The 25,411-nt window shown below is 35.1% G+C and overlaps 1 protein-coding gene and 1 pseudogene across 4 annotated transcripts in view; one reads left to right on the top strand and one right to left on the bottom strand.

Moving 5' to 3' along the window:
- The window catches only part of ZFPM2 (zinc finger protein, FOG family member 2), a 462,487-nt gene that overhangs the window by 418,887 nt on the left and 18,189 nt on the right, over positions 1 to 25,411 (bottom strand). Inside the window, exon 1 of one of the 4 annotated variants that reach the window (XM_057497831.1) lies at positions 6,325 to 7,694. The exons of the other annotated variants lie outside the window; for them this stretch is intronic. The gene's annotated coding sequence lies outside the window, so the exon portion shown is untranslated. Of the gene's footprint in view, positions 1 to 6,324; positions 7,695 to 25,411 lie in introns of those variants that run through there. 4 annotated transcript variants of the gene reach the window in all.
- Positions 13,419 to 19,803, top strand: LOC130682846 (glutaredoxin-1-like; annotated as a pseudogene).

Below are 25,411 nucleotides of genomic sequence, written 5' to 3' on the forward strand. Positions count from 1 at the left end.
GAAATAGGGGTTTCCAATCTCTTTAATGGACTCTGACATATGAGTTGAATCTAAGATCTTTACTAATTTGTACTCAAGATGAGTACATATAAAATTTCCCTGAACCTCTTTCTTTTCCTGAACTTCCCTTCCTGATTATAATTTAAATAAAAAGTCTCATAATTAATTTTCAGAATGTAGATGTCTCACTCCTACTTGCCATGAATCACATTTTAATTCCCCTATTTCTTGACCTAGTGATTATTGCTTGTCTGAATTACTTTAGTTCTCCCCTCCCCCAGTCAAGCAATCTAGACAATATGTCATAACATTTAAAAATTTACAAGTACACATTACAAAACCAAAATGAAAAGCCATTTTTATAAATACACTCAATTATTATTTTACAGATGCCTTTATCCAGCAACCATCTATTCAACCCTTAAGTAAGAAAGCTCCAAATGAGTTTCAAATATGGGGAATAATATTTCCATACTATTAATACCACAAAGATTTTCTTAATAAAATGTATCTCATCTATATCAGGAAAGAAAGGCCTTATAAGTGTCCTGGACTTTTGAGTAACAGTATACAAAGAAAAATATCCAAAGAGTATCAGGATTTCCCAATTGAAACTAAAGCCAGTATACAGGAATTGGTGCTGGTTATGCCTGTCTTTTGCCAACCTTTCCTTTCATTTTTTTCCCTGAAAAAAAAAAATTAAACCCACTTTTCAAAAACATTCAAGTGGACAGACAGGGTATAAACCACACTCTGAGCATTACCTATTCATCCATTATTTAGTTAATTTTAAGAAAATTAGAGGAGAAAAAAATTGATTTTGGACATGGATTTTTCCTCCTTCATATATATACCCTCGGAGCATGTGGCCCACAGAGCTCCTTAGAAATCCCTCTGCCCTATTTTCACTAAAGCTTTCTCTCTCTTCCATTCCTTTGTAAATGTCTCAGAAGCAGGAACTAGATGTCATTTATTACTCCATCTTGCACAAAATGTTAGCACATGGCCTCATGACAAGAGGTAGCATGTTGTGGCAGAAACACTGTAGCATAAGGAGGTAGAGCTCAGTTTGAATCTCAGACACATTTTTTATTCCTCTGAGACTGATATGAAGTGTCGTTGTGAGGACAATATGAAATCATCTAAAGCATGTGGCACAACACCTGGCACACGACGGGCACACAATAAATGTTAGTTTTTTTCATTTCTTCCTTCATTGAAAAAGTAAAAGTAAAGGTCAAAAAAGACATGTTACACAAATATTTAACCCAAATAATTTGGCAATGCTTCCACCTTACAGCCACTGGAGCAAATGTTCTTTAAAAATGTACATTTGGTGGTGCTGCCACCCACATGAGATAAGTTAACATGTTTTCTATATATTTGGTGTGCCAAAGAGAAGTACATAAGACACTGCTAGAGTCATGGATGAAATGAAGATAAAATAATTTAAATTTTCATCAAGTACCTAAAACCCTAAAAAGGATACTAAGAAATATTTTAGCAAGCGTACAATATTCAAGAAGCCTGATTTTCCAAGTCCTTGAACCATATAAATGTAATTGGATATACATATTCAGCCTTTAGTACTTCCATAAAGTCCCTGCCAAAGTAAACAAGCAAAGAGAAAAATATTGGCCAAGAATTGTTCTCCCATGACAGGTGTCTTACCACCTTCCAGAGCTCCAAACCCTCAGTCTTCCCACACATTTATTCACTCATAGGGGAAGATCCTCTTGAGGAAAGGAACTGTGTATTACTTACATAATATGTCTTCTTCATCCTCTAAGAACATAACATTATAATATGAATAGTATTTAAAGATTGTCAATAAAAGTAAAATAAATGAACAGAATAAGAGAATGTAGCAAGACACAAAGCATGCTAAAATCGGAGTCCTTCTAAATGAAAAGCAGAGCCTGTGATCACACTATCTCCATGTCACTAATAGTAATAACCCTCTAGGGTATTATAATTTTTCAGTAGATATCAGACATAACACAAATTCAATACAATCAGTTAGATGTAAAATACAGACTTCACAGCACCAATATAAAGACCAGTTAGCCCAGATCCAGTATAATTATTATAACCCCACAATGTTATATAACTTAAAAAGAAAAAAATTTTAGGAGGGCAAATTTTATGCTACCTAAATAAATGCTAAACAGTTCCTATCTGATATGATTTTGTTACTAGATGCCTTGATATTTACTACTGAGCTGAAAAAGACAAAAATTATCTTCATACACTTCACAATATACTGTAGGATTTCCAAGAATATCATACACACATACATTCACATATACATAAATAGGATCTATTATAGTCACACCTGCAATTTCTATAAAGCATTATTATGAGTCCATTTTTAAAATGAATTTTAACTACAGAAGTTGCTGTAATATATCTTTTAAAATGTCACTAACTATATTGTGTGATGATGAAATATATAACTAGCACATATATGTAGCAAAGAGCAAAAACTTTGTATCTCAAGAAATGTTCCACTTATTTTATAAGTCTTATATTATAACTAATATGCAGAACTCCATGTCACCTATTACTTAACATGTAAACATGTAAAAGCAATTAATGATTTAGTATGGAGACTAACAACTTCTGTCCTTTAGGAAAACATCAGCCTGATCAAGTTGTTCAAAGAATCTGCAATTTGACTCATACCACAGAGAGTTTCCTGTATGATGAAAGAGCACAGACATGTGCCAAAATGATACCTATTCTGGCCAAAATACAGCCAGAATAGGGCTGCTCTTCAGTTGCTTTTGTTCTCTGCTATGCTGGAAAGACACAAAGCTGAATAAAGCACACACCTGCTCTTGGAAAAGATTATGGGCTTTCCACGGCTCTAGCTCTTACATTTTAATAAATTCAGATGAATCAGTTCAGAATACAGATTAAAAGCCGTGAAATGACCAATATTAGAAAAAAAAATTGATTCAAATTTTCTGTCTGCATTTTATGATGACGGATGAGAGAGAAAAATCATTAGCTACAACTTGTTCAATTGAAATATGGAGGATGGGCTTGTCTGATAATAGAACTGACCTCTGAAATTCCATAGATCAGTTCCTCTTAAACTTTGGCATGTATAAGGTCCACCTGGAAAGCCTATTACCCCACATATTCCTGGGCTCCATCCATAGAGATTCGGTGTCAGCAGGTCTGGGGTGGAGCCCACAAGTTTGTTTTGCTAACCAGGTTCCAGTGATGCTGCTGTTCTTGGTGCACGGACCACCCACACTTTGAGTAGCACTGCCATATGCTGCCTGCCTCTGGTTCTGGCACTGGCCACCGCTGAATTATAGACCCCATCACAATCCAGCCTGGGCCACAGCTAAGTCATATCAAAGAACCCTAGCAAAAGTTGAAAAGTATGCATTAAAAATAAATCTGGAAATCCTTCCACAATACAGTTAGTGAAAATCCCCACAAATGCAGATTTGCTAGCTCTAGTTCTATGACACTCTATATGCTATCTCCAATTATATCCAGGAGTGATACAACAGTTTCACAAAATTAATTTTACTCCAATTTAATTGAATGAGGTTTACATCTGGAAAATGAATGCAAAATTTGTTGGTTAAAGTGAAAGTAAAGAACAGCTGAATCCATTAACTCTGCTCCTATAACCTAAAGCTCTTAGCTTAATTTTGTTAAATTCATTGAGGATTTTGCTTTTAACTTGGACCTTGTGCCTCATTCTAATAGAGTGGCAAAATGCTATGGTCAAGTTGCAAACTATTTATGGAAGGGTAATTACAAATACATAAAATCTCTGATGAACCCAGTAATAGGCAGTGGCAGGGTGGCATTGCCATTCTGTGCTTAAGGAGATAGATGACTTACATGGCCTTCTTTTCACTAACATATTAGCTCCAAAATGAGTTATTGAGAACTAAAATGATAGTTCTTAAAAACTGATGATTTATCTCTATCTCCAGACTAGGGGATAATAATTTTTAAGAGAATACGTGTTTTCCTAAGCAGCAGAAAGTCTTTCTAGAAACAAATGTAAAAATGTAAAATATAATTTCCAAGTCTTTGAAAGAAAAAAAAACCTTGTACTAAATGTATAAGAAAATATTATTCAGTATTGTCCCCACACATTTATGCAGTTAGTTATAAATTTCTAATGTATAGTCTATTTTTAAAAATCAAATAAGATATGAAAGAAATGCCTATAACCTGCTTACCACAATGCTATCAGATTTAAGGCTTACAAAAAAGCAAAAAAGGCAAAGAACTCTTTTTTTTTTTCCGTCCTTAAAATACATTCTTCATAGGGAGACAAAGCAATTACAAGTGTAGCCAAAGTACAGAAAACAAGTGTCAAATGACTAAGGCTATTATTGCAAAACAAACATAAAAAGGAGTGATTACTGAGGATTAGAAGAATACTGGAAAAGTTATTGGAGGATGTGGGACTTCCACTGGACCTTTTCAATGTGAAAAATTTAGATGATAAAGGAGAAAGGGCAGGGAGTTACATAAGAAAGTCAAGGGGCAGAGCCCTGAAGAGAAGGTGTGTTAGGGGGAGGCGACGCAGGGAGCACGGGAGCAGATGCTCTGTTTGGGCTGAAGAGGAGATAAGTTGTTTGGGAAAGGAAAAGTAATGCAAATTATGTAAACTCCTAAAACCATGGCGAAGAACTCACATTTAAAGGAAACAGGTATTAGGAAGTAACAGCAGATTTTAGGCAATGATGGCATGTTACCTACTGGTTTTAGAAGGTCAAACTGGGAAACTTGAGGAAGGAGAGATTACAGCAGGATGAGGCAATAAAAAGGAAAAACAGTGGCAAATTCAAGACTCACTTCTAGAAAATACAGGCGAGAAACAGAAATGTGTTGGATTAAAAATTAATTCTAAAAACATTACTGTAACCTAAAATGTGTGGAAGAGGGGTGTAAGCTGCAGAAACTACAAAGAAAAAACAAAAACTCAATAAGGACAAGAAAGATATTCATCTTTGTTATCTCTTAAAGGAGGAGATAATACATTTCTGCATATTAAAGAAAACCTAGTTCTTTTATATATCAGGTTGTATGTATAGTTTGTAAAAAGTTCAATATTCATAGCCCCTAGCTTTACAAGAAACCCAGGGCTGAAGCAGATGAAAAGCAATACAATTGCTTATAGCTTCTTAGATCACAGCAGGTCCTTTTGAACTTACAGGAAAAAAAAAATAAGGAATTCTCTTCACTAGATGTGTATAACGAATCAAATGGAGATGTGTATTATATTTTGCAGTATTATATTGTCTACCAGTCATTTCATAACCATTAATGATGACCCATCACGTACAAGCCATGCACTGGGTACAATGGACAAGCCAAACCCTACCTAAGGTCAGTTGGTAATAATTCTTCCAAGCACCACAAACACACAAAATCTGTCCCAACCTTCTAAAGCAGTCATAAACTTGAAACCCAAACACCAAAGAGAAATCATTGCGCTCTCCTGAACAATACCAAAACTGCTTTATCCTTTACTAAGGAATTTATAGGATGGCAAGGAAAGGTAGAATTCTCCTGAAAGTGGAAAGTTTAACCACTATTCATTACAATTCCCTTCCATCAGAAGGTCCATGTAAGGAGTTCATACTATAGTTTTCATAGATCAAAAAGATGTCATCAAACAGGTGCTGATTACCAAAGAAAAAAGAAGGACGAAGGAAGACCGGGCATGCTTAATCTTTTCCCGGTGTTATGTTTTCAATAAGAGAAGCATACGTTTTCACCAGTTCATTACAGAACCTGATGACATTTACATGTTCAAACACATACTCCATTTAAATGAATGCATTGTGATTGTTATAATTAAGCTCCTACCTGAAATTTATAATATATGCTAAAATAAATTGCATTTCTTTATTTTGCAGTCTCCCAAACTGGATTGGTCAAAGTGCCTTTGGGCATATTCCCTACATGTAACAAATCTAAATGGCAAAAGCAAATAAATAAATGAATGGGCTTGTGAGCAACCTTGCTAGTTCTCCTTTGAAGAGGGGGGAAATAAAGTAAGAAAATAAAAGAGAGTAAAAATGGGTAGCTTTAATAGCATCTTTAAATTTTAGGTACTTCTTGATCAGAAAATTGAAAATCAATCTTGTTTCACAAAAAGCTTAGTGAATGGATTACTGTTCCAAAAAAATGTATTTATTCTGCTCTATAGTGGCCAAACTTTTTTTCAAATTATGGAAATCTTCTAGATCCCAAAGAAACAAAAAATATTACCAACATAAACAGACTGATTAAATAGCCAAAAGTAAAAATAAGAAACAATAAAAAAACAAATACCATAATACTGGACTAGAGTTGTTGCCTGAAGAATTTTTGGTGCAAAACTCTTTAACCTAGAGTAAGCATGATAAATCTGTCTTCAGCTCTCATCAGCTAAAAAAAACAAAACAAAACAAAATACCACCGGTCAATAATGATTTATAAAACCAAAAACTCCAAATGTCCTTGGCAACATATTTTATTTTGCCAAATAAAAACAACAATGATGCTGAATAAACTGTGCTAATACAGAGAATAGTTTTAAATTACTTTAGAACATCACATTAAAACTCCCACCTTTTCAATGAATAACTTTTCATGTTAAAATACTGTGTCAACTTTTATATTATTAGGATTATAAAATAACGTCACGTCTGAATCAATAGACATCTTAAGACATTGAAGCATTTTTTTTATAAGTATCATGCTACCATGTACCATGTTTGGAATTCAAAAGTTGCACTGGTTCTCATTTTGATATATGTGGTTTTGCAGTACAATTAAATGCATCAGACGGAACACAATTAAGCAAAGGAACAGCAGTATCTCTTATATTCCCTTTGAACATACAGATGTTAAATGATCACACCTCACCAGTACATGCTTACTGCAACTCATGTTTCACTTCCCAAGTACTCAGGGTTTAAAACAGAGCAGACTGCACTTTTGATAACATCTGCTACAACAAATAACAAAAAAAGAGTGTGAAGTCTGATGAATGTTTAAACAGAACATTTTTTATGGATCAGCTAAATCTTTTCTGCTTTTTAATTAAAAGTAAAGAAAATGGAACTTAATTATCCTGTAAAGATTAGCTTGTGGGCATCTTCCTGTAAATTACTTCTAATTGAAAGCAAATTGTCAAGTGACATTCAAAGTACTGTCCTTTAAAACACAGCTGTTCCACTGCTGATTTCAGTGCATTGCAGTGTTTTCTTGTTACAATATGGCATATTTGAATATTTTAACAATTTCACTGGTTTTGTATAGATTTCCATTTAACATAGCTTAATCACATTGCTTCGTGCAAAAAAGTTCGCATCCGCATCATAAGCTGGTTTGCTGGATCTTGAAACAACCTATCATAAGTGCTCTCCACTGGGCTCTACTTTTTCAGATTTGTTTGCTTAAAGTACCACTACATCTGGACAATAATGGTCCAGGAAGTGAGTGATTACACTCATTGGACTACTGTCACAACCCAACTCTTCATGACACCTGCATAATTAAGCCACAGCTTACTGATGCTTTAAAATACATTAGAAGTTCAAATGAAATTTATATTAGAAACTGAAAACATTTTTCAGAATTGATCACTTAATAAAAACTCCAGTCCATTTAGAGTTTTAAAGTAAACACCTAACGGGCAAAATGAAGACAGCGAACACAGGCATCCTAAGGAAGGACTTTAATTATGAAGACTGACAAGAAGCAAGTGCATTAACCCACTAACATGTGTTTCTGCTTCTTCCACTTACACATTTATCCAGCCACCAACTATTTTTGATCAGTTACTACTGTTAAGCACTATACTCAGCTCTGGAGATGTAGCAAGAAATAAGATGGAGATCCTTCTCTAAAGGAACTTAAACTCCAAAAGAGGGAGAAAGAAAATTAATCCTAGATAATTCCTGGTGTCAGGGACCAGTCAGGTCCCCAAGTATAGATTGTTTAAAACGATCCAACAAACAAAAAGTCCTTGCCTGCCTGGAATACTTATTTCAGGTGATAAGTGCTCTGAAAAAAAATCAGACTAAGGTGACAACCAGTGACGAAGGAAGGAGGCATGATCCTATATGGGGTGGTCAGGGGAGGCCTCTCTACTAAGGTGACATAAGAACAAAATCCAGAGTGGATTTATGAACAAGAGGGAGACACGCATGCCATGCAGTAGGACGATACAGGGCAGAGTCCCACTGGAAGAATTAGGAAGAACTTCCGGGAAGAATTTTGGTGGTCCAAGAAAACAGCCTAAGGAAGGCCAAAGTTAGGAAGGGAAAAGATTATTAACTACAATGTTCGAAGATTTACATGTTTGCTTAGATTATCATATGACTCAAATGCAAAACCAACTAATACTTACTTTACTTCCCCCAAGTAAGGAAATTATTTTTCCAAGTTGTATATTTAGCTCAAACATTATGCAATACATTTTATATTTTTTACACGATATATAATGTTGTTCTCCACAATGAAATAATCTGTATGAGTGACCCTAACTGTAACTGACTGGAATAAATAAATAGGCAGGCAGGCAGGTAAGTAGGTAGGCCTACAGACAGATAGGGTTTAAACATGAACATTTAAAGATTTTTTTTTTTCAATGAGCAAAAAGGCATCCTGCAACAGCGCAGGATTAAATCTTAACCACAATTTGGGCTCTGCTTTTTGTGTCAATATTTGTGAAAACTGTCTGAGAAACGGCAACTAGAGAGCAAAATCCTCACTCTTATTCTCATCTGCTCAAGCGTATCAGCATATCCAGAAAACAAAACGGACAAGAAAGGGAGAAAAAAAATACAATGAAATGAGAAGTTTGGATGATTTTTAAAGTCACATCAAAAGAACTGAAAAACAAAATGCAAAACAAGGAATACTGCCTGAACTTGTTTACAAATTAAAGTCATGTTCCTCCATAGGATTGAATGATGTGGGCTCATGTGTTGTCAATATTATAAATACCATCAATTATCTTTAATGAAATTCACTGAAAGGGGTTAACAAAAAATATGTCCTAGTAGTTACATGAAGTATAATTGAGATTGTTACTATGTAGAAAAGACACATTTTAAAGCATATAATGAAAGAAGCAAGTATATGTTAGTTAGGTATTTAAAAGTTATTAAACTACGCTTCTACTAAGGGCACAAAATTAAAATATCATTTCAGAAAGCAACATTTACACCATCCAGCAATGCACAAAATTAGCTACAGCACTAACCATTGTGTCCCCAAGGTTTGGTCCCAAACTTGAGATGCACTGAAGTTTAGAAGAATAGACACCATAAATAGGTTAACCTTAAAAAAAAAAAAAATCAACCAGAATTTGTGGTTTTCTCACTTCAGTGTGCATAAGGACCAGTTTCATGGGCCCCACCCTTCAAGATTCTGAATCAGTAAGACTGGAGTAAAATTCAGGAATTTGCATGCCTAACCAGCTCTCAAGGGGATACTGAGGCTGACATATCCTAAGGAAATGGCAACCATTTTGGCTAAATTTCTATAATAGCTTCATTTATAACTCTTAAATTTTACTTTCATATGAAACTGAGTTATTTTATCCAAAAGGGACAATGGTCTCCAGTCATTTACCCAGAAATAATTTTGAATATGTATTTTAAAGGAGACAAATATTTGGTTTGGGGAATAAAGAAATATTTCTTTCCTAGTAAATATCTAGATTTCATTATTTACATTTCTAATCAGCAATATTACCCACAACCAAATTTAATCACAAAATATGTAAAGATAGTGGGAGTAATTTCATAGCAGCCCAGATCCCAGTGAAAAGATTCTGAGCCATGATCTTTAAGTACAAATCTGAGTTTGCATTTAAATATTCTAGTTAAATTTGATGTACGTTTCACAACTCTAAAATAAGACAGAATGCAGTAAAGTGATTATTACATCAGGAAAAATATGACTCAACTTTGTATCCCTCAAAAGTCAACAATAAAGAGATGAATGAATGAATGGATGGATGACTGAACAGTATGCTAATAGGCTAAAATGTTCATTAAGTTGAGAACTTGTTCATTTGCTCAGTGCCCCAAAGAAATTAGGATTTGTCTAATTTTTTCTTTGCTCTCCTCATACCTTGAGAAAGCCATCTTTTCTTCTTCCTACCAATAAATAACCTTCCATTTTCAACTTTTAGTTCAAAGATCAGTCAATACAATGCCTTCCTAAATAAAATCTACAGTAATCTACCCGTTTACTTATCTGATTATTTCTCCCCTGAGTATTTGTACTACTCAAGTATTCCCTAAACTTTAGAACCTTCTGTCTCTTTTTTGTCCACAACACTCAGTATAAATTCTCAATGAGGACTAGTTTGCCATGTTTCTTTCAGTTTCAAACCCACACCCACCCAGGAAGTCATTAATGCACACTTGAATTGCTTTTACAGACTCCCACAAGGGCTACCTGCCTTCAGCCCCTGTACAAATTACTGTTTGATGATATCACTGTCTGCTCAAAACCTTATGTTGATATTCCAGAATCAACAAATTCTAGAATTTCTTAAGGACCTAGGAACTCTAAAAGTGTAATGCCAAAGCTACAAAAAAATTTTCTTTGTTCCTTCTTTCTGCACCCTAACCTCCTAAAAAGTATAAATCCTTTAATACTCTCATCTGCTTGAAATGTATCCTTTAGGAAAAATCTAGAAATTACTATATACACTAATTTAGTCATTACAGGGTTATGAAATTTGGATACTAGCTGAATGCTTTTAGATAAATTGTTGAAATCCACTGAGAGATTAGAGAAGTGCAAGATGAAAACCAATAAGATCATGTAGAAATATGGAAAATACTTCCTCTTATAAACACAAATTATATCTATACTATGATTACATATATATATACACATACATAAACATAATTTGCATAAACATATATAACTATTTCATGTATTACATATATATATATATATATATAAAAACATAAAAATATAGAAAACAAAAACCACCAATGTTCTAGGCTAGTCAGGTACATTATTTTTTGTTTATATTGTTTTTGTAAACAATTGTAGTCAGTACACAAATAATGACTTGTACATCTTCTGTATCTCCATCTCTGGAGTCAAGCAATGTACGTAATGAGCTTTATCATTTAGAATGATGATGCAGTTTCTAAAAAGTCTTAAATTATCACAAGTTTCATTGTGTTCATGTTGAAGTGAACATAAGCTCTGCACTAGAATTTCATGAAGGTTATAATAAAATAGAGTTTCTGGATAACCATCAGTTAAGTTCAATTAATCAGAACAGCCCATAGTTCATTCCAGGTTTTACCCTTATATTATGCGTAAGGATAACGAAGAGCAGATGGGTTTTGTTGTCACTTTCTTTGTTACAGGATTTGTACACAATTACAGACTGCATTACTGGGGCCCTCAGAACTGAATGGAATTGAGCAACTGGAGTCCAGGCCATTCCTTTGAAAAGGAATGTCTTCTAGCTATTTTTCTCTCGTTATAATATATTTTCATATGGACCCAACTACAGACAAATAAAAGCCAGAATAGCTCCATGACTGATTTATTCTCATTTCAAAATTCTGGCATTAAAAAAAAAAAATCCAGTACCTAATCAGTTAATATTAATGTGTTCAAAGACTGTGCATGTCTACTCAATAATAATACAACCTTGTAGTGGGAAAATTTAAAACCACACTCCTTTGGCTCATTTATCATATTTTTCTGTAACCCCATAACAGTTCTTTAGGAACTAAGGAAGAAGATAAATGGATCCCTGAAAAACAAATATTTACCAACCTTTTGAAAATGCTTTTTAAGTAGGAAAGGAAATATTCCATTACCTATGCTGATCATATGAGAATTCACTACACAGGATCAAGTAGAGTGTGTGCTGACCGACCTCAGAATCATTTGCAAATAAAACTAATCAATTGCAGATTTCAAACTTATAAATGAAATTCCAAATCATAGTCATGTTTTTACCTAATTAAAAGGAAGATTCTGACTTTCTATTCTTAAATGGATTATCTATTATGTGGATCATCTACCCATACCTTTATTGGTTCACTGATGTGCATCCCCAATCACCTGGCCCCCAAAAAGAAATGAACAGAAGAGTTAAAATGCAAAAACATCAGTAGTAAATTCCAATCCCTGATTTCACATAGTCACAGCACACTTTAACCATTAATATACTTTTTTCATAAATGGAATACAAAATATTTCTTCTTCAGAAAACATTGAAGTATTTGGAAAATTGAGTAATATAAACAATAGCCTCAATTTTTCATTTCACTTTGCTTATATAGAAAAAGCCATAGAGAAACATATCAGCATTTTAACCACAGCTAGCCAGGATGAAAATCTGATGTGCGTCACTTGATGAGACACCGTGGAGATAACACAGAACCCTTGCCCTTAATTCCTGAAAAAGCAATTCAAATCACAAGATGGTAGATTATACATCTTGGCTTCTTAAACAAACAACTTCATTAAAAAAAAGAGCATATGAAAACCTAAGGCAGAGAATATTCAGAATTATATAGATATAAATAATATATTTTGTTATTGACTGTTTCCCTGGCCCTTACTACATGATTATTCATCTATCCACACTATGATGTGACCTGTGAGAGTTGCAAAAGACTAGCAGAATGTATACAGAAAGAAAGAACTGCTAGGTAGGACTTATTCCTATCAGTTGATCCCTTCTCAACACTTTAAATATTACACACACACACATCTTCTCAATGTTCTCAAGACTGAATAAGGGTATTTTAGAAAGCTAGTTCAATAACACTGCATTTAGGTAATTTATCAGGGTAGCCTGCCACTTAAACATAACCTTTAGTATACTGTTCTTTATTCTTTATCATCTTTGTTTTCTTCATTATTATTTTTAATATGGTAAACATGTCCAACGGCTGTAATATGTTTCCTCAATCCAAATATGAATGACAAAGACAGGCTACTATTTGAAATTTAAATACTTGAATAACCAGAAGGGGGATAAAACAGAAACTGTAAGAGAATATAGTGGAATGGAAATTGCTCAAACTAACTGTGTGACAGGGCGAAGCACTCTGACATATGCCATGTCACTGAATGAAGTAAAGGTATGTCACTTGCCACCTTTGGTGTTGTTTTGTATGTCATTCACTCTCTCCCGTACCTGCAATATAATACTAAATGTTAGAACCTTTGCTCACCATATTTGAAATATAACCTCTTGCAGACAGGAGAAACAGAGTACTCTGAACTGCGGCCTTGCCTGAGTTTTCAAACATCTCATCCTGAATATGCATATATTTTTCATAGTACGGTTTATGTATGAATCTTATTAACTCTATGTAATAAAGGTAATGTATTAAACTAACTTTGGAGACTATACCAACATTAAGCTCACAAACTATAATCTCACAAACTATAAGAAGTAAGGTTTTTATTGACACCAATGACTAAAAATGTTATGTTCCATATAGGCTTTTGATTCATGATCAGTAAATTGGATTTTTAATGTTAAAAGAATAATCACACTTAGATTAAACACTTTATCAAAAAGATATATAAAAGGCTTTCAATAAGTTTTCTATCTGTTGCCTAAGGGTTTCCAGGGGATTTTACATTATCTAAAAATTCCAGTAACATACTTTCTCAAATAAGTGAACAAAAGGTCCCAGATTTAATCCCCATAGCTCTTTGTTAAAAGCCGTATGCGCTATGCCTCCCCTGATATTTCATTCTGTATTACATGTATAGTTGCATCTAGTTTCCTTAGACAATACACCATGTGAGGTTAGGAACCATGGTTTGAAACTGACTAACATATAATAAGTGTATTTGTCAGATCTATAGTAGGCTTAACCACTTACATGATCATATCTTTTTTTAAAGTAATTTTTTTCCAAATTTATAATAAAATGTCTACTGTCATGCCTGTGCACATATTTTTTAACAGCTTTATTGATGTACAGTTGATATACAAAAGACTATACATATTTACTGTATACAATCTGATGAGTTTGGACATATACATATGCCTGTGGAAACCATCACATAATCAAAGTAACAGACATATCCATCACTTCCAGAAGTTTTCTGTCATATTCACTACTGGAGCCCTCCATTTTACAGCAGAATTCTTTCCAATGATAAAACAGATTTATAAAAAGAACCCCCCTGCAACCTGGCTAAATACTGGCTTTGTCCATTGCAGTGTCACCCAAAACAACACCTAGCATCTCAAAAATGGGGTTTTTAACCTGTCCTCCATAGAATAGGATAACAGATGAAAATGTAAACATATTAAATGTACATCAAATGCCTAACAAGATCCCGAACACATAAGAGGGCTCTCAAAAGTTTTCTTCCCTTTTCCAGAAGTAATATGTAATACACACATGTATTTAACCATAATTCTTATCACTGATTCCCACAGGATATGTTGAGTGAAGGAAATAAGTATGTATTGTATTCCCCTCCTATTTAGTTCCATGTGCAACACTTAAAGCAAGTTTGCCAAGTCCAGAATCTTCCCACTTATCTATCAGTAGACCCATCTCATAACAGTATTTCATGTCTGTCTTTCCTTTCTTTGTTATTTTAATTATAAGAGAAATCATTCAAATATTTAGATTTCAGGCACATCACAGGTACTTAGCAAATATTTGTTGAAAAAAATGAAGTGCCAAAATCAGAGGAAACAAAAAATTTAGAAATATTGTGCATAGGCGTAATAAAAATGATTTTTAAACAGAAGTGAACAAAAGATGATAGTACCTTCTAGAAAATGATGGAATCACCAAATCCCATTAAAGATTAAGAAATAGGCCTGTGTACTTAAATATACAATTCATGCTAGGATTATTAACAATGTTATAGAAGCACATTTGCATTTCCAGTTTTTCTGTTAAATCAATCTCCACAACAGAACACATAAAGGAAGCAGGATTTGATCTGATTTTTTTTTGCACACCAGTTGTGTTTGGACAAACTGGACAGCATTTTTTTCCCCCTTGAGCCAGTCTGTTCAGTAGGAGATACAAGATCACCTGCTAGCTAGCCAAGCACTAGGAGGAGCTTCCATACCCTTCAGCAAGTATGAGTTTCCTTGACAGAAGACATGATGCTACTATATATAGGAATCCACTGTCATGCCATGTCTCCTGTGTTATCTTCAAAATCATAGAAATTCTTTTAAAAGAAAACCCCAATATACAGCAGATATTGGTACAGAATCATAGTCAACATAACTGCCTTCAAAAGATGGAAACAAGAATAAAATTGAGCTTTGGCAAAAAAGATGCAGAGCACTGAGATGTTTGTAAAAGATATAGAAAAAGATCCAGGTTGTCTGAGAGTATGTTTGGTAACCTATCAATATTGATTAAGATAGAGGAAAAATTCTTTCATAGAGATCCTCAAAACTTGTCAGCTGGCTTCACTTGATTTGATGTCAAAGTGATTTTTATCCCTAAAGCATAAAAATGTTTTGACATCTTCATACATACATTAGTTTCCAAATCAATAAGATATACACAGTAACACAACACTTTTACATTTTCCATGGAAATAATATACTCACATATTACATTATAAATCAGTAAAATGATTTTCCTACACTTGAGGGATCATAATCACTGGTTGGTCTAATATTCTTATTGTTTAAACTAATCATTTCTTATTCAATAATAAAAATGTCCATACATGTGAAGTTGTAAAGATATTGTATTTTATATTGGTATTAATATTTCTACAAGGAGATAGTTGAACTCATAATGAAATTGATCAGATTCCCCCATTATGTTGTGCATAACTTGATATAAAGGGCAGTGGCTTATGCATCTTTCTATATGTGGCACTTAGAATCATGCCACATATAAAAGGGGCAAAGAGAGATACAGGAGTTGCCAGATCTCAAGCTTAAACAACTGGGGTATCCTCTGTAAGAGAATACAAAATTACAAATATGAAGCATGTGTAAAAAGTAAAAATTACTTAGAAAGAGAAATCTCAGTAAATTGCAAATGTTAAAAATAAGGCAATTAATTTTCCAGCTCAATTTCCCCTATCATGATCCCAATAATGCCTGTGGCCATTCCAAACTGTGACACAGGGAAAGTTAAGGAGGAAAGAATTAGCAGTATTAATCAAGCAAATTTAAAACATCTTAGTCTTAAAAATTCCATGCACTTTACCACACTGCTTGAGCCCCTCCCAAAGCTTTAGAAAGGGTTTCAGCTAGGCAGGGTCCTGACACCTAAGCTTGCTTAGCCTCCAGGAAAGCTGATTGTTACTGATAGAATAAAAATGATGAGGACTTGATAGTTACCAATTAGTCCTTCTAGAATGACCTGAGAGACTAAAAACACTCTAAAGTCCTTCTAGAATATGAAATTGCCAACAAATCTACCCATTTTGCCCCTTAACTCCTTAAACCACATCACCCCCTACCTTCCAAGGATTAAATAAATCTAGCAAGTGTCCATCCAGAACAATCTGTACTTGCTTCCTTCCAGTGCCAAGTGGCTCTCTACACTACAAGGAAGGCTATCACATTTTGAGCAGCTCTAAGTGCTCTACTGACGCTGAGCTCCAATTTGTCCTCAGTAGGTAGGATGCAGACCCAGAATGTCTTTTGAAACTACTTCTTCTGAGCTACAAATAAAGCTAATTCCTTTCCTACATGAGTTCCTCAGGTATCTGAATATAGCTCTTGTATGAAACCTGTACTTTTCTTTTCCTATTAATCATTGCCAATTCCTTCAGCTATTGCCTGGTTGTTAAAATCTTCCAGACATACTTGAGTTTTAAGGAGGACATGGACATTGAATGTAATACCCAAGATGTGACTGGCCAGTACAAAGCACAGAAGGAAGGACTCCTTGTTACTTGCCTGACACTGCAGAATGGTTCTGGACTGCAATTCCCAGTGAAGACTCACAATTAACTGAAACACTTGTGTTATTTTAGCAGCATACATGGTTCACTCTTCTCGTCCTGTACTTATTACATTATACAGTTGGCTTTTTTTAACCAAAATTCAGTATGTTATTAAATATCACCAACAGTTGGAGGACAGCATTCTAGCCTGCACAGAGTTTTGAAACTTCATGCTGTTAATTCATGTTCCCCATTAAGAGACATACTAAAACATTTAAACAAAAATAATTCAGATTTGCAGATATCTATTAAATGTGTCCCCATCTGCCTTCAGCACGTGCATCTATCTCCAGAAGATCAGTGATATATTTTTATGGGTTCATGTACCAGACCCAGCAGTTTAGGCATGAGAGGCATTCACAGAGATTACTGAGAAATGTAGAGATATATTACTCCTCATGTTTCAGTTTTCATACCCAGAAAAATAAATAATACTTTATAACAATGAGTCTGAAATTTTTTTCTTTAAATGGAATCAACACAACTGCAATTGATAAAGAGAAAGCAAATCCTTTTTTTTTTTTTTGGCTTGTTTTGAAGGTTTTTAGGGATTTTTGGTTTTTTTTGTTGTTAGTTTGAAGTAAATATAAATTAAGAACTTACATTACCTTTGAAGACGTTCTTCAGTCTTTTCTCATGGGTCTTATTCAGCTTATTTTCTTTGGGTAAAACAGGCAAGTACAAATAAAGATATCAATGCTCCATTATTAGTATCTAAATGTCTCATTTCTCTTGAATTCTGCTTGGAGCCTTTCTCTTTTCTCAAGTTATCCCGCTGTGATCAGTATTGTGCTTCCTTCTAGAAGCAGATTCTTCCAGTTCTCCTGAAGCAACTGTGCTTCCTAATCCTTAGGTAATTGCTAAGAGAATATGGTGACATCTGCTCTCACCTCTTAACCTGAATCTGGATGAATGATTCAGCACAGATAATCAGCTTGACTTATTCAAAGGAGATTTTGACATTATAACCAACATATGTGGCAGAAAGGTTAACTTGTCACTTGAATATGAAACAGATTTCTTTATAATCTCCATATTTATGATAACAGAGCCATAAGGCATCATTAAGTGTGGGAGATGTCATCAAAGAGTACTGTCAACCCATCTAGTCCTACCTGAGAAGATGCTTATTAGAAATCTTCCGAAGCATAAAATCCTTATCCATAGTTTTAAGGGCTTTTTGCCCCATGTTCTCCCCAAGCAGAGGTTTACACTTAATGACATTGGCAAATTTCTGGGCTCTTTCACTGAGCCATCTCCAAATACACAACCAATGAAGGAATTCTTCCCCCGAAAGCCTAATGAATCTCTTGCCTGGAGTACAAACTTGCAGTATTTCAGAATGTTCCCAATGCCTCATGGTCCCAAGGAGCTCTATAAGGTTCTGGGGTCTCACATGTCCACTTACATTAAGTAGTGATGTGTATTACACAAAATGGAATTAAATTGGTATTCAAGTGGAGTTAACATGGCTTTACACCTAAAAATTTCACAGCCACTACTCCAACAGCAGTCAAAAACAAAAGTTCCTAGAGTTACCACTTAATCTAACCAGTCACAAATATCCATTCAAAAGGAATAAATATATATATATATTTATATTTATATTTATATATTTTTTTAGGGTTTACAATCTGAAAAATACCTGCAATTGAGGATTTTCCCCCAGAGGCAGCAGCCTGTCACCATGGCTCAAGAGTGTGTGAACAGCAAAATCCAGTCCAGGAAGGTGGTTATGTTCACTAAGCCCACCTGCAGTAGGACTCAAGTGCTCCTCAGCCAATTGCCCTTCAAACAAAGGTTTTAGGAATTTGTTGCTATCACAGCCACCAGTGACGCAAACAAGATTCAAGATCATTTGCCACAGCTCACAGGAGCCAGAACACTACCTCAGGTCTTTATAAGTAAGACTGTAGAGGTAGATGCACTGATCTAATAAATATGCATGGCAGTGGAGAGCTGTTGGGGCAGCTAAAGTAAATTAGAATTCTACAATAATTACAGAGCAGACCCCAGCTGATATCCCCCCTGAGAGGTGGACGGCATGGTAAATGACAACGCTTCCTGGTGGTTGGATCTGGGGCAACCTTGACCCAGCTACAGCAGCCGTTTGCTTAAAATCCTGAAATATGTTAACCAAAAAAAAGGAGGGGGCTGAGGGGAGTTGGCAAAAGCAGCATTTTTTTCTTTTGACTCAGTATTAAAAGTGGACTAACTTGCTCCAAACCACAGGTCCAAGAAGATTGATGGATGTCTTGGCTTTCTTCTGGATTGGCCTTTTGGGTTCCAGAAGACCTTAACAAGTTCTGGCTTAGGATTCACTCAATGACCCAAAAGATGTTCTCTCTCTTTGGTACATGTTTCTTACTAATTACTCTCTGTGTGCTAAGACTCCTCTACCTCTCGGCCACTGTTTCTCAAACAAGTTCATCCCCAGCCCTCCAGGAGGAATCATTGGTTTTCTGCTTCTGCCTGAAAATTATTTTGTTGAGTTTGACCTTATAGAAGCTTGTATTATAAAATCAATAGGTATTTTGAATGGGCTTTTCAAACTACGTGTGTCTCCTCAGTCACTATCCCCACCGCATCCCATCCTATCTATCTTGAAAATCACTGCTTTGAACCAATGTTCTTAACCTTGACAGTTCACAGATCTCATAGGAAACGTTCTACAATTCTGTGAAGGGCACTGCGGACCCATTCTGAGAAACGCCATCTGAAAAATTAAACATGGTTGGTCTTCACTTGGTGCCACAGAGATCAGACGTTCAAGGGCAGATGCTACAATCAGGTGGCCACACTGTTAGGTAAGATGGTCATCCAGGTAATCCTGAACAAGTGTGCATTAATTTGTTTAGGGATGAACAAAAGTAAAACAAAATTTAAAACATTATCATAGAAAACTTGCAAGAATATGCCTGTGAAAGTAGTTGAATTTGAGAAACACTGTTCTAAATGATTCTCTCCTCCCCCACCCCATGAAAACCCTTACTGTGAAGTTCTTCTAAAATTGCAAGGCTAAGTGAATCTCCTTCTGCAGTCTCTAGTGTGAATGGTTAATTTCTAATAAAGTGCCCATAGAGGACACAGTGATATGTGTCCACTTCTTTTCTGTTCTAAGGCCTTAAGGAATAGTATTAGTGCAAAATACACCAAATTAATGCTTTATTCATGTCTGTCTTCTGCCATTATAAATAAAAGCCATGCTATTATTTTTCCTTGAGTTAAATATATATATGTATATAATGAGAACATATCAATTGTGCTGTTATATATATTCATATATTTTATAATAGAAACTTCCATAATACTGAATAATGTAATTATTAATGTAATTACATTATTCCCAACTTGTTCAAAACATTCATGTAAATACCATGTAAATAAATAACATGTCTGAAAAACCATAAGGCATTGGACTGAATTTCCTGAAAACAATTAGCATTATTTTAGGTAGAATGGAGTATTGCTCCTAGAATGAAAGCCTCATGAGGGTATGTTCTTTATCTGCCTTAGTAACTACATTATCCCTAGAATCTAACTCCACTCCTGACATATTTCTCCTTAAACAGTTTGTTCAATAAAACCTAATGGTCCCCAACATTTTTTCCTGGCCTCCATACCATTCAAAAATGGACCATCTTTCAGCTGGGCTAGTGCAGGATGGGATGGAGTACAGACTATGGGAGACATCTGTCTCCTCCCCCATGAGGGTGGTCCCAACAATTTTACTAGGAGAGATACTCTCTTTATTACTGCTCATCAATAGCACTATGTTTAAGAATTTTTTGTCTAAAAGTTAACTTAAGGGCCCCCAAACAGTCTTTGTCACATTACCTTGTTTGGTGTTGCTCTTACAGGTTCCCTGATCTGGAATTATATTATGCATCCACTCACTGAGTTACTCTTTCTCTTGCCTGTTGCCCACCTCTAGAATGGAAACTCTAGCACAGAGAATTTACCTTCCTAGGGCACAACTGACCTTCATACATAGAACAGGGCCAAGAGGACTCAGAGAAAGATCACAAGACATATTTGTTAAGAGAATAAACAAAATTGTAGAAAAAATATACAAAGTTTCTTAATTAGCAGTCTCCATCACTTGCAGACACATCAGTTAAGTTTTTCCAAAGAAAACAACTACAACATAAAATGGATTTATTGATTTTAAAGCAAGCTATATTCTTATTTTAAGAACATCAAAATATGAATTCTAAAATCAAGAAAGGTATTTTGGCTTTCTCTTCTTAAAATTAGTGAAAGATATTCTGGATAAAGTGAAGGTTCCTGTGGCCAGGATTCTCACCTGGCCCTGGTTGGCTAACTCACTACACACATGTGGGCAATACGTTGTTATTGACTCTATATAAAGAGCTCTTCCCAGTGCTCAGTGTGACATGGTGGCACAGCTGCAAGGCTGCAGGAGAGCAGAGACAAGACTGGAGTGGTAGCAGTGCCGAGGACAGAGACTGAGACAGCTGCAGAGGCAGAGAGGCCCAGAGGCAGAGGCAGAGACTGGCCTGCTGCATGCAGACTCACTTTGAGTGGACAGGATTCTAGTGATTGACCTGCCACCATGGGAATAAAGGTGGATATAACCCTTTCACCCCAAGAACGTTCCACTGTCATTTCTTTGGTCTCAGTGAATCCACAGTGAACTTGTCTGGGGCTGAAACCTATTGGCAAGACAGATATATATAGCTGTTAGAATTTCTTATCAAATTGGATTAGCAAAATGTCATCCTACTGTGTGACAAACCCATGACTCATAAGGAAATAAAGTATTTCAGTTGCTCTACACAGGTATCAGTAATTACCTCCCAACTTCTCTTGAGCCTTTAAAACACTTGTGGGGAAAATTGAAATTCCTATGGCCAGGATCCTCACCTGAACCTAAACTACTTGATAATGTAACTGGTCTGCTGCTAGGCTACTGCTTCCACACCTGTAGGCAAAAAACTATTATTGACTGAGTCACTATATAAAGAGCTCTGCCCTGTGCTCTGCGTGGTGGCAGAGATGAAAGAGGATTACAGACCTGTAGACTATTGGATGAAGACATAGTTCTAGTGCTCAACCTAGCTCCAGGAGAACAAGCCAGGTAATAAACTCTTTTACCCCAAGAACATTCTATTGTCATTCTTCAGTATCACTTAATCCTCAGTGAATTTGCCCAGGGCTGAAATCCATTGGCAAGACAACACTGAAGTTAGCTATAGGGCTTCAAGCCTTTAGATTAATAAATATCAGTGGAATCACACTGCCCCATTTTACAGATGAGAACAGACTAAGATCCAATGATTCAGTGATTGTTCTCAAAGTTTCTAAAAGGCTAGAGGTGTCTCTCACACATCATCTTTCTCAAGGACACTTTCCATTTTTCTAGGGAAAAACACTTTGTGGAGTTCATCGTACATAAGAGGTGCTCAATCGGTGCTCATTTCCTTTCTTCCTAGATTTACATTTGCTGGAAATAAGTTTTTTTTTTAAAACTAAATTTTCAAGTTCTGAAGTTAACCTTAAGATCTCCTTTATAACATCAGATGGAATACTGCAAAAAGTTTCACTGAGAAAAACCAAAAAGCTTCAAATGAGAATTTGCACTGAAATATTATTACTGTGTTTAAAAAATAAATAAAGGAGAGAGGTGTTGAGGGGACAAGACAGAAAGAAAGTGAGGGGGAGAGAGAGGGAAGAAAAGGGGGAAAAAGGGAAAGAGGGAAGAAAATGACACAGAATGTGAATGAGAGACATATCAGCCATTCAGCACCTCAGCAGGTTTGTCAAGCTCTAGATTTCATTTTAGCCCACTTTGCATGGTTCAACTCTGATCTAACTACTAGCATGATTTTTTGGGCGTCTGTTTGCAGATGCAGTAGAGTTATCAATCCGAACAGACACACAATCCGGGTCCAATGTCACTTCTCCTCATTATGTTAATAGTTAATACATGCAAATGAAAACACTCTAGCAATTTGATTTCTTTGAAGATAGTTTGCATATTGTCTTAGCCATAATGACTGTACACTTCCCTCAGCCTCCATTTATGCAAGAGTAGTTTAGTTCATTTTTATCAGCTCAAGTTCATTCTGGCTGCTATTGGCATGTATGTGCATGTTTCTTTTCTACCTTTTGCCTAATTACCATTCAGGTACCATAAGCAGATTTTTCATGCTATTGGTGTTTTTCTTAATTAAGAAACAAATGAATTCTCCCTAGCAAAAAAGATGGAACAACAGAATAAGATGCCAGGGGCTGATGTTCTGTTTCCTAATTGAAGCAGTTCTATTGTTCAGTCGGTAGTAAGGGGGCATAAATGTCATAAGTGTAGAATGTTAATAGTGCAAAAATAACATAAAACTACTTTTAAAAAATAAAGAAGGAATACAAAAAAATGCTGTAAGAGCTTTGAAAACATAGATTTTTATCCACATATTAATTCTGACAGTAACAAAGTACCTTCATTTACAAATCCTCACACTTAGAAAGCCTGAGGTTCCAACCTCAGTCCTGAGAGACGTGCCTGCCCCTCTCTGCTTGTCTAGTTAACTGTACCCTCCTTATTTGCTCTTCATCAATTGAGACATCCAAGGGAACAATTTGTTTCTTGATTTGTGAATAAACCATTTCTCTTTTAATTTGCCTTTTCCTTTTTTACCCACAATAAAATTTCCATGTCCTATCCATATATTCAATGAGTTACTACAACTGTAAGATAAGATGCATGCAAATTCATACCGACAACAATTCCATTTCTCTTGGGTTGATGAAAAGCTTGGAGAATCAAGGTTTTAGGCAAAAGGTGAGTCTTTTACTCATTTCTATACTGATGGCACAAATCTGAACTAGTGAATGACATAAAAGGTAACATGTTTTTCTTTTTAATAAAGCTACAGGGAAGGTATTTTTTCACTCATGGCTTTATTCCTTTTCCAGATTAGTAAAGTCCACCTTATTATTTAATTTTTTTAAAACATGAAAGTTCATTATTGTATTTTAACTAATAAAGATTAAATTAGAGGCATCAGAAAGAGTTTTGCTAATAGGGAAAGGATATCATAAAAATTGTCTCTAGATATCAACTTCTAAATTACTGAGTTTCTACTGATAATGATAACTTATACTTGTTCTCATTCAGGTTTCTGAGTTACGTATGGGATATACCTAAGACCAAATAGAGTAAAGGAATTTTAATATATAAATAATACATATGTGAATGGAACATACCCTTCTATAGTTCTCCCACGTAGAGGAAAGGGATCATAGCTTCCTTGCGTTATCACAAACATCACTATGTACAGATGAGGTGAATCTTTATTAAAAACTACTATTTTATGATAATGTGGAATAACATGGAAAATATTTGTAGGTAGTTCTGAAGGTACAATTCATGGTTTTTAAAAAGTAAATAATTTTGATTTGAGATTTTTCAATTCTATCAAGGTACAGAAAATATTTCATGAAGTCATCTCACAGAAAGTCAGTACAAGAATCTAAACAGTTTTTGATGGACAAGAAGGTCTCTGAGAAGTGAGTTTGCAGCACACAAAATTTTATACAGACACATGGGAAATGGTCATTTGTATAAACATTATAAATTTGAGAATCCATATTTCTGTGAAACTCATAAAACAAAATCCAAAGAGCTTAACCAACTCACAAAATCTGAAATCCTAAGAAATTGTCAAGGGAGTCCTTAATCTGATTGTTTTTCATTTCATTACTTTTAAACAAAACTGTGAACTATGACCAAAAATAGATTTCCATGTCTGTTTTCTTAATGCTGTGATATAATAAAGAGCATTTACTTAGTCCATTTAATACAGTTAGTCACATAATAATAAAATATTACATGATATTCACGTAGTGAATTACTTTTGATCATGTAAACTACAAACGGGACAATTCCTTTCTTTTGCTCACTTTCTTGAGCTTCTGTACTATTAGGGTGGTTGGGAAAAGAGAGAAAAGCAAAGAATTTGGAGGTCTGAGAGCTACACAGTCTACATATATGGAAGTATAGACTAGAATGGATCTAATTTTTCTTAAGAATGTTCCTAGAAACCCACAAAATGTTATTTCTTCAAATTTTTCAAGTAAAGAAACTAACAACGTCCATTTTCTGTCTTAACCGCTAGTGGCAAAATGTTTAGACAACACATTTTCCTACCCCTACAGCAGTGTGAAACTGTTGCTGCCTTTCCCCCACCCTCCTACCCCCCCTCCACCCCGTTCTCTGACTCGCTAACATGGTATCCCTGCCAAATTCTTGGCATTGGAAGAGAGGGGGAAGAGGCCATACCATAACGTGTTGATAATGAGGAGATAGAAATAGCAAACCAGCTGGATGGTCCTAATAAAGCATGTCTGGGATTTAGAGACACACAACTATGTGTTCAGGTCATCCAAATGCATTTTAACCAACTGGTTTCTTCAATGACCTTTTCAGATACTCCACTCA

Source organism: Manis pentadactyla, chromosome 3, assembly GCF_030020395.1.
Source record: "Manis pentadactyla isolate mManPen7 chromosome 3, mManPen7.hap1, whole genome shotgun sequence".
Taxonomy (NCBI): domain Eukaryota; kingdom Metazoa; phylum Chordata; class Mammalia; order Pholidota; family Manidae; genus Manis; species Manis pentadactyla.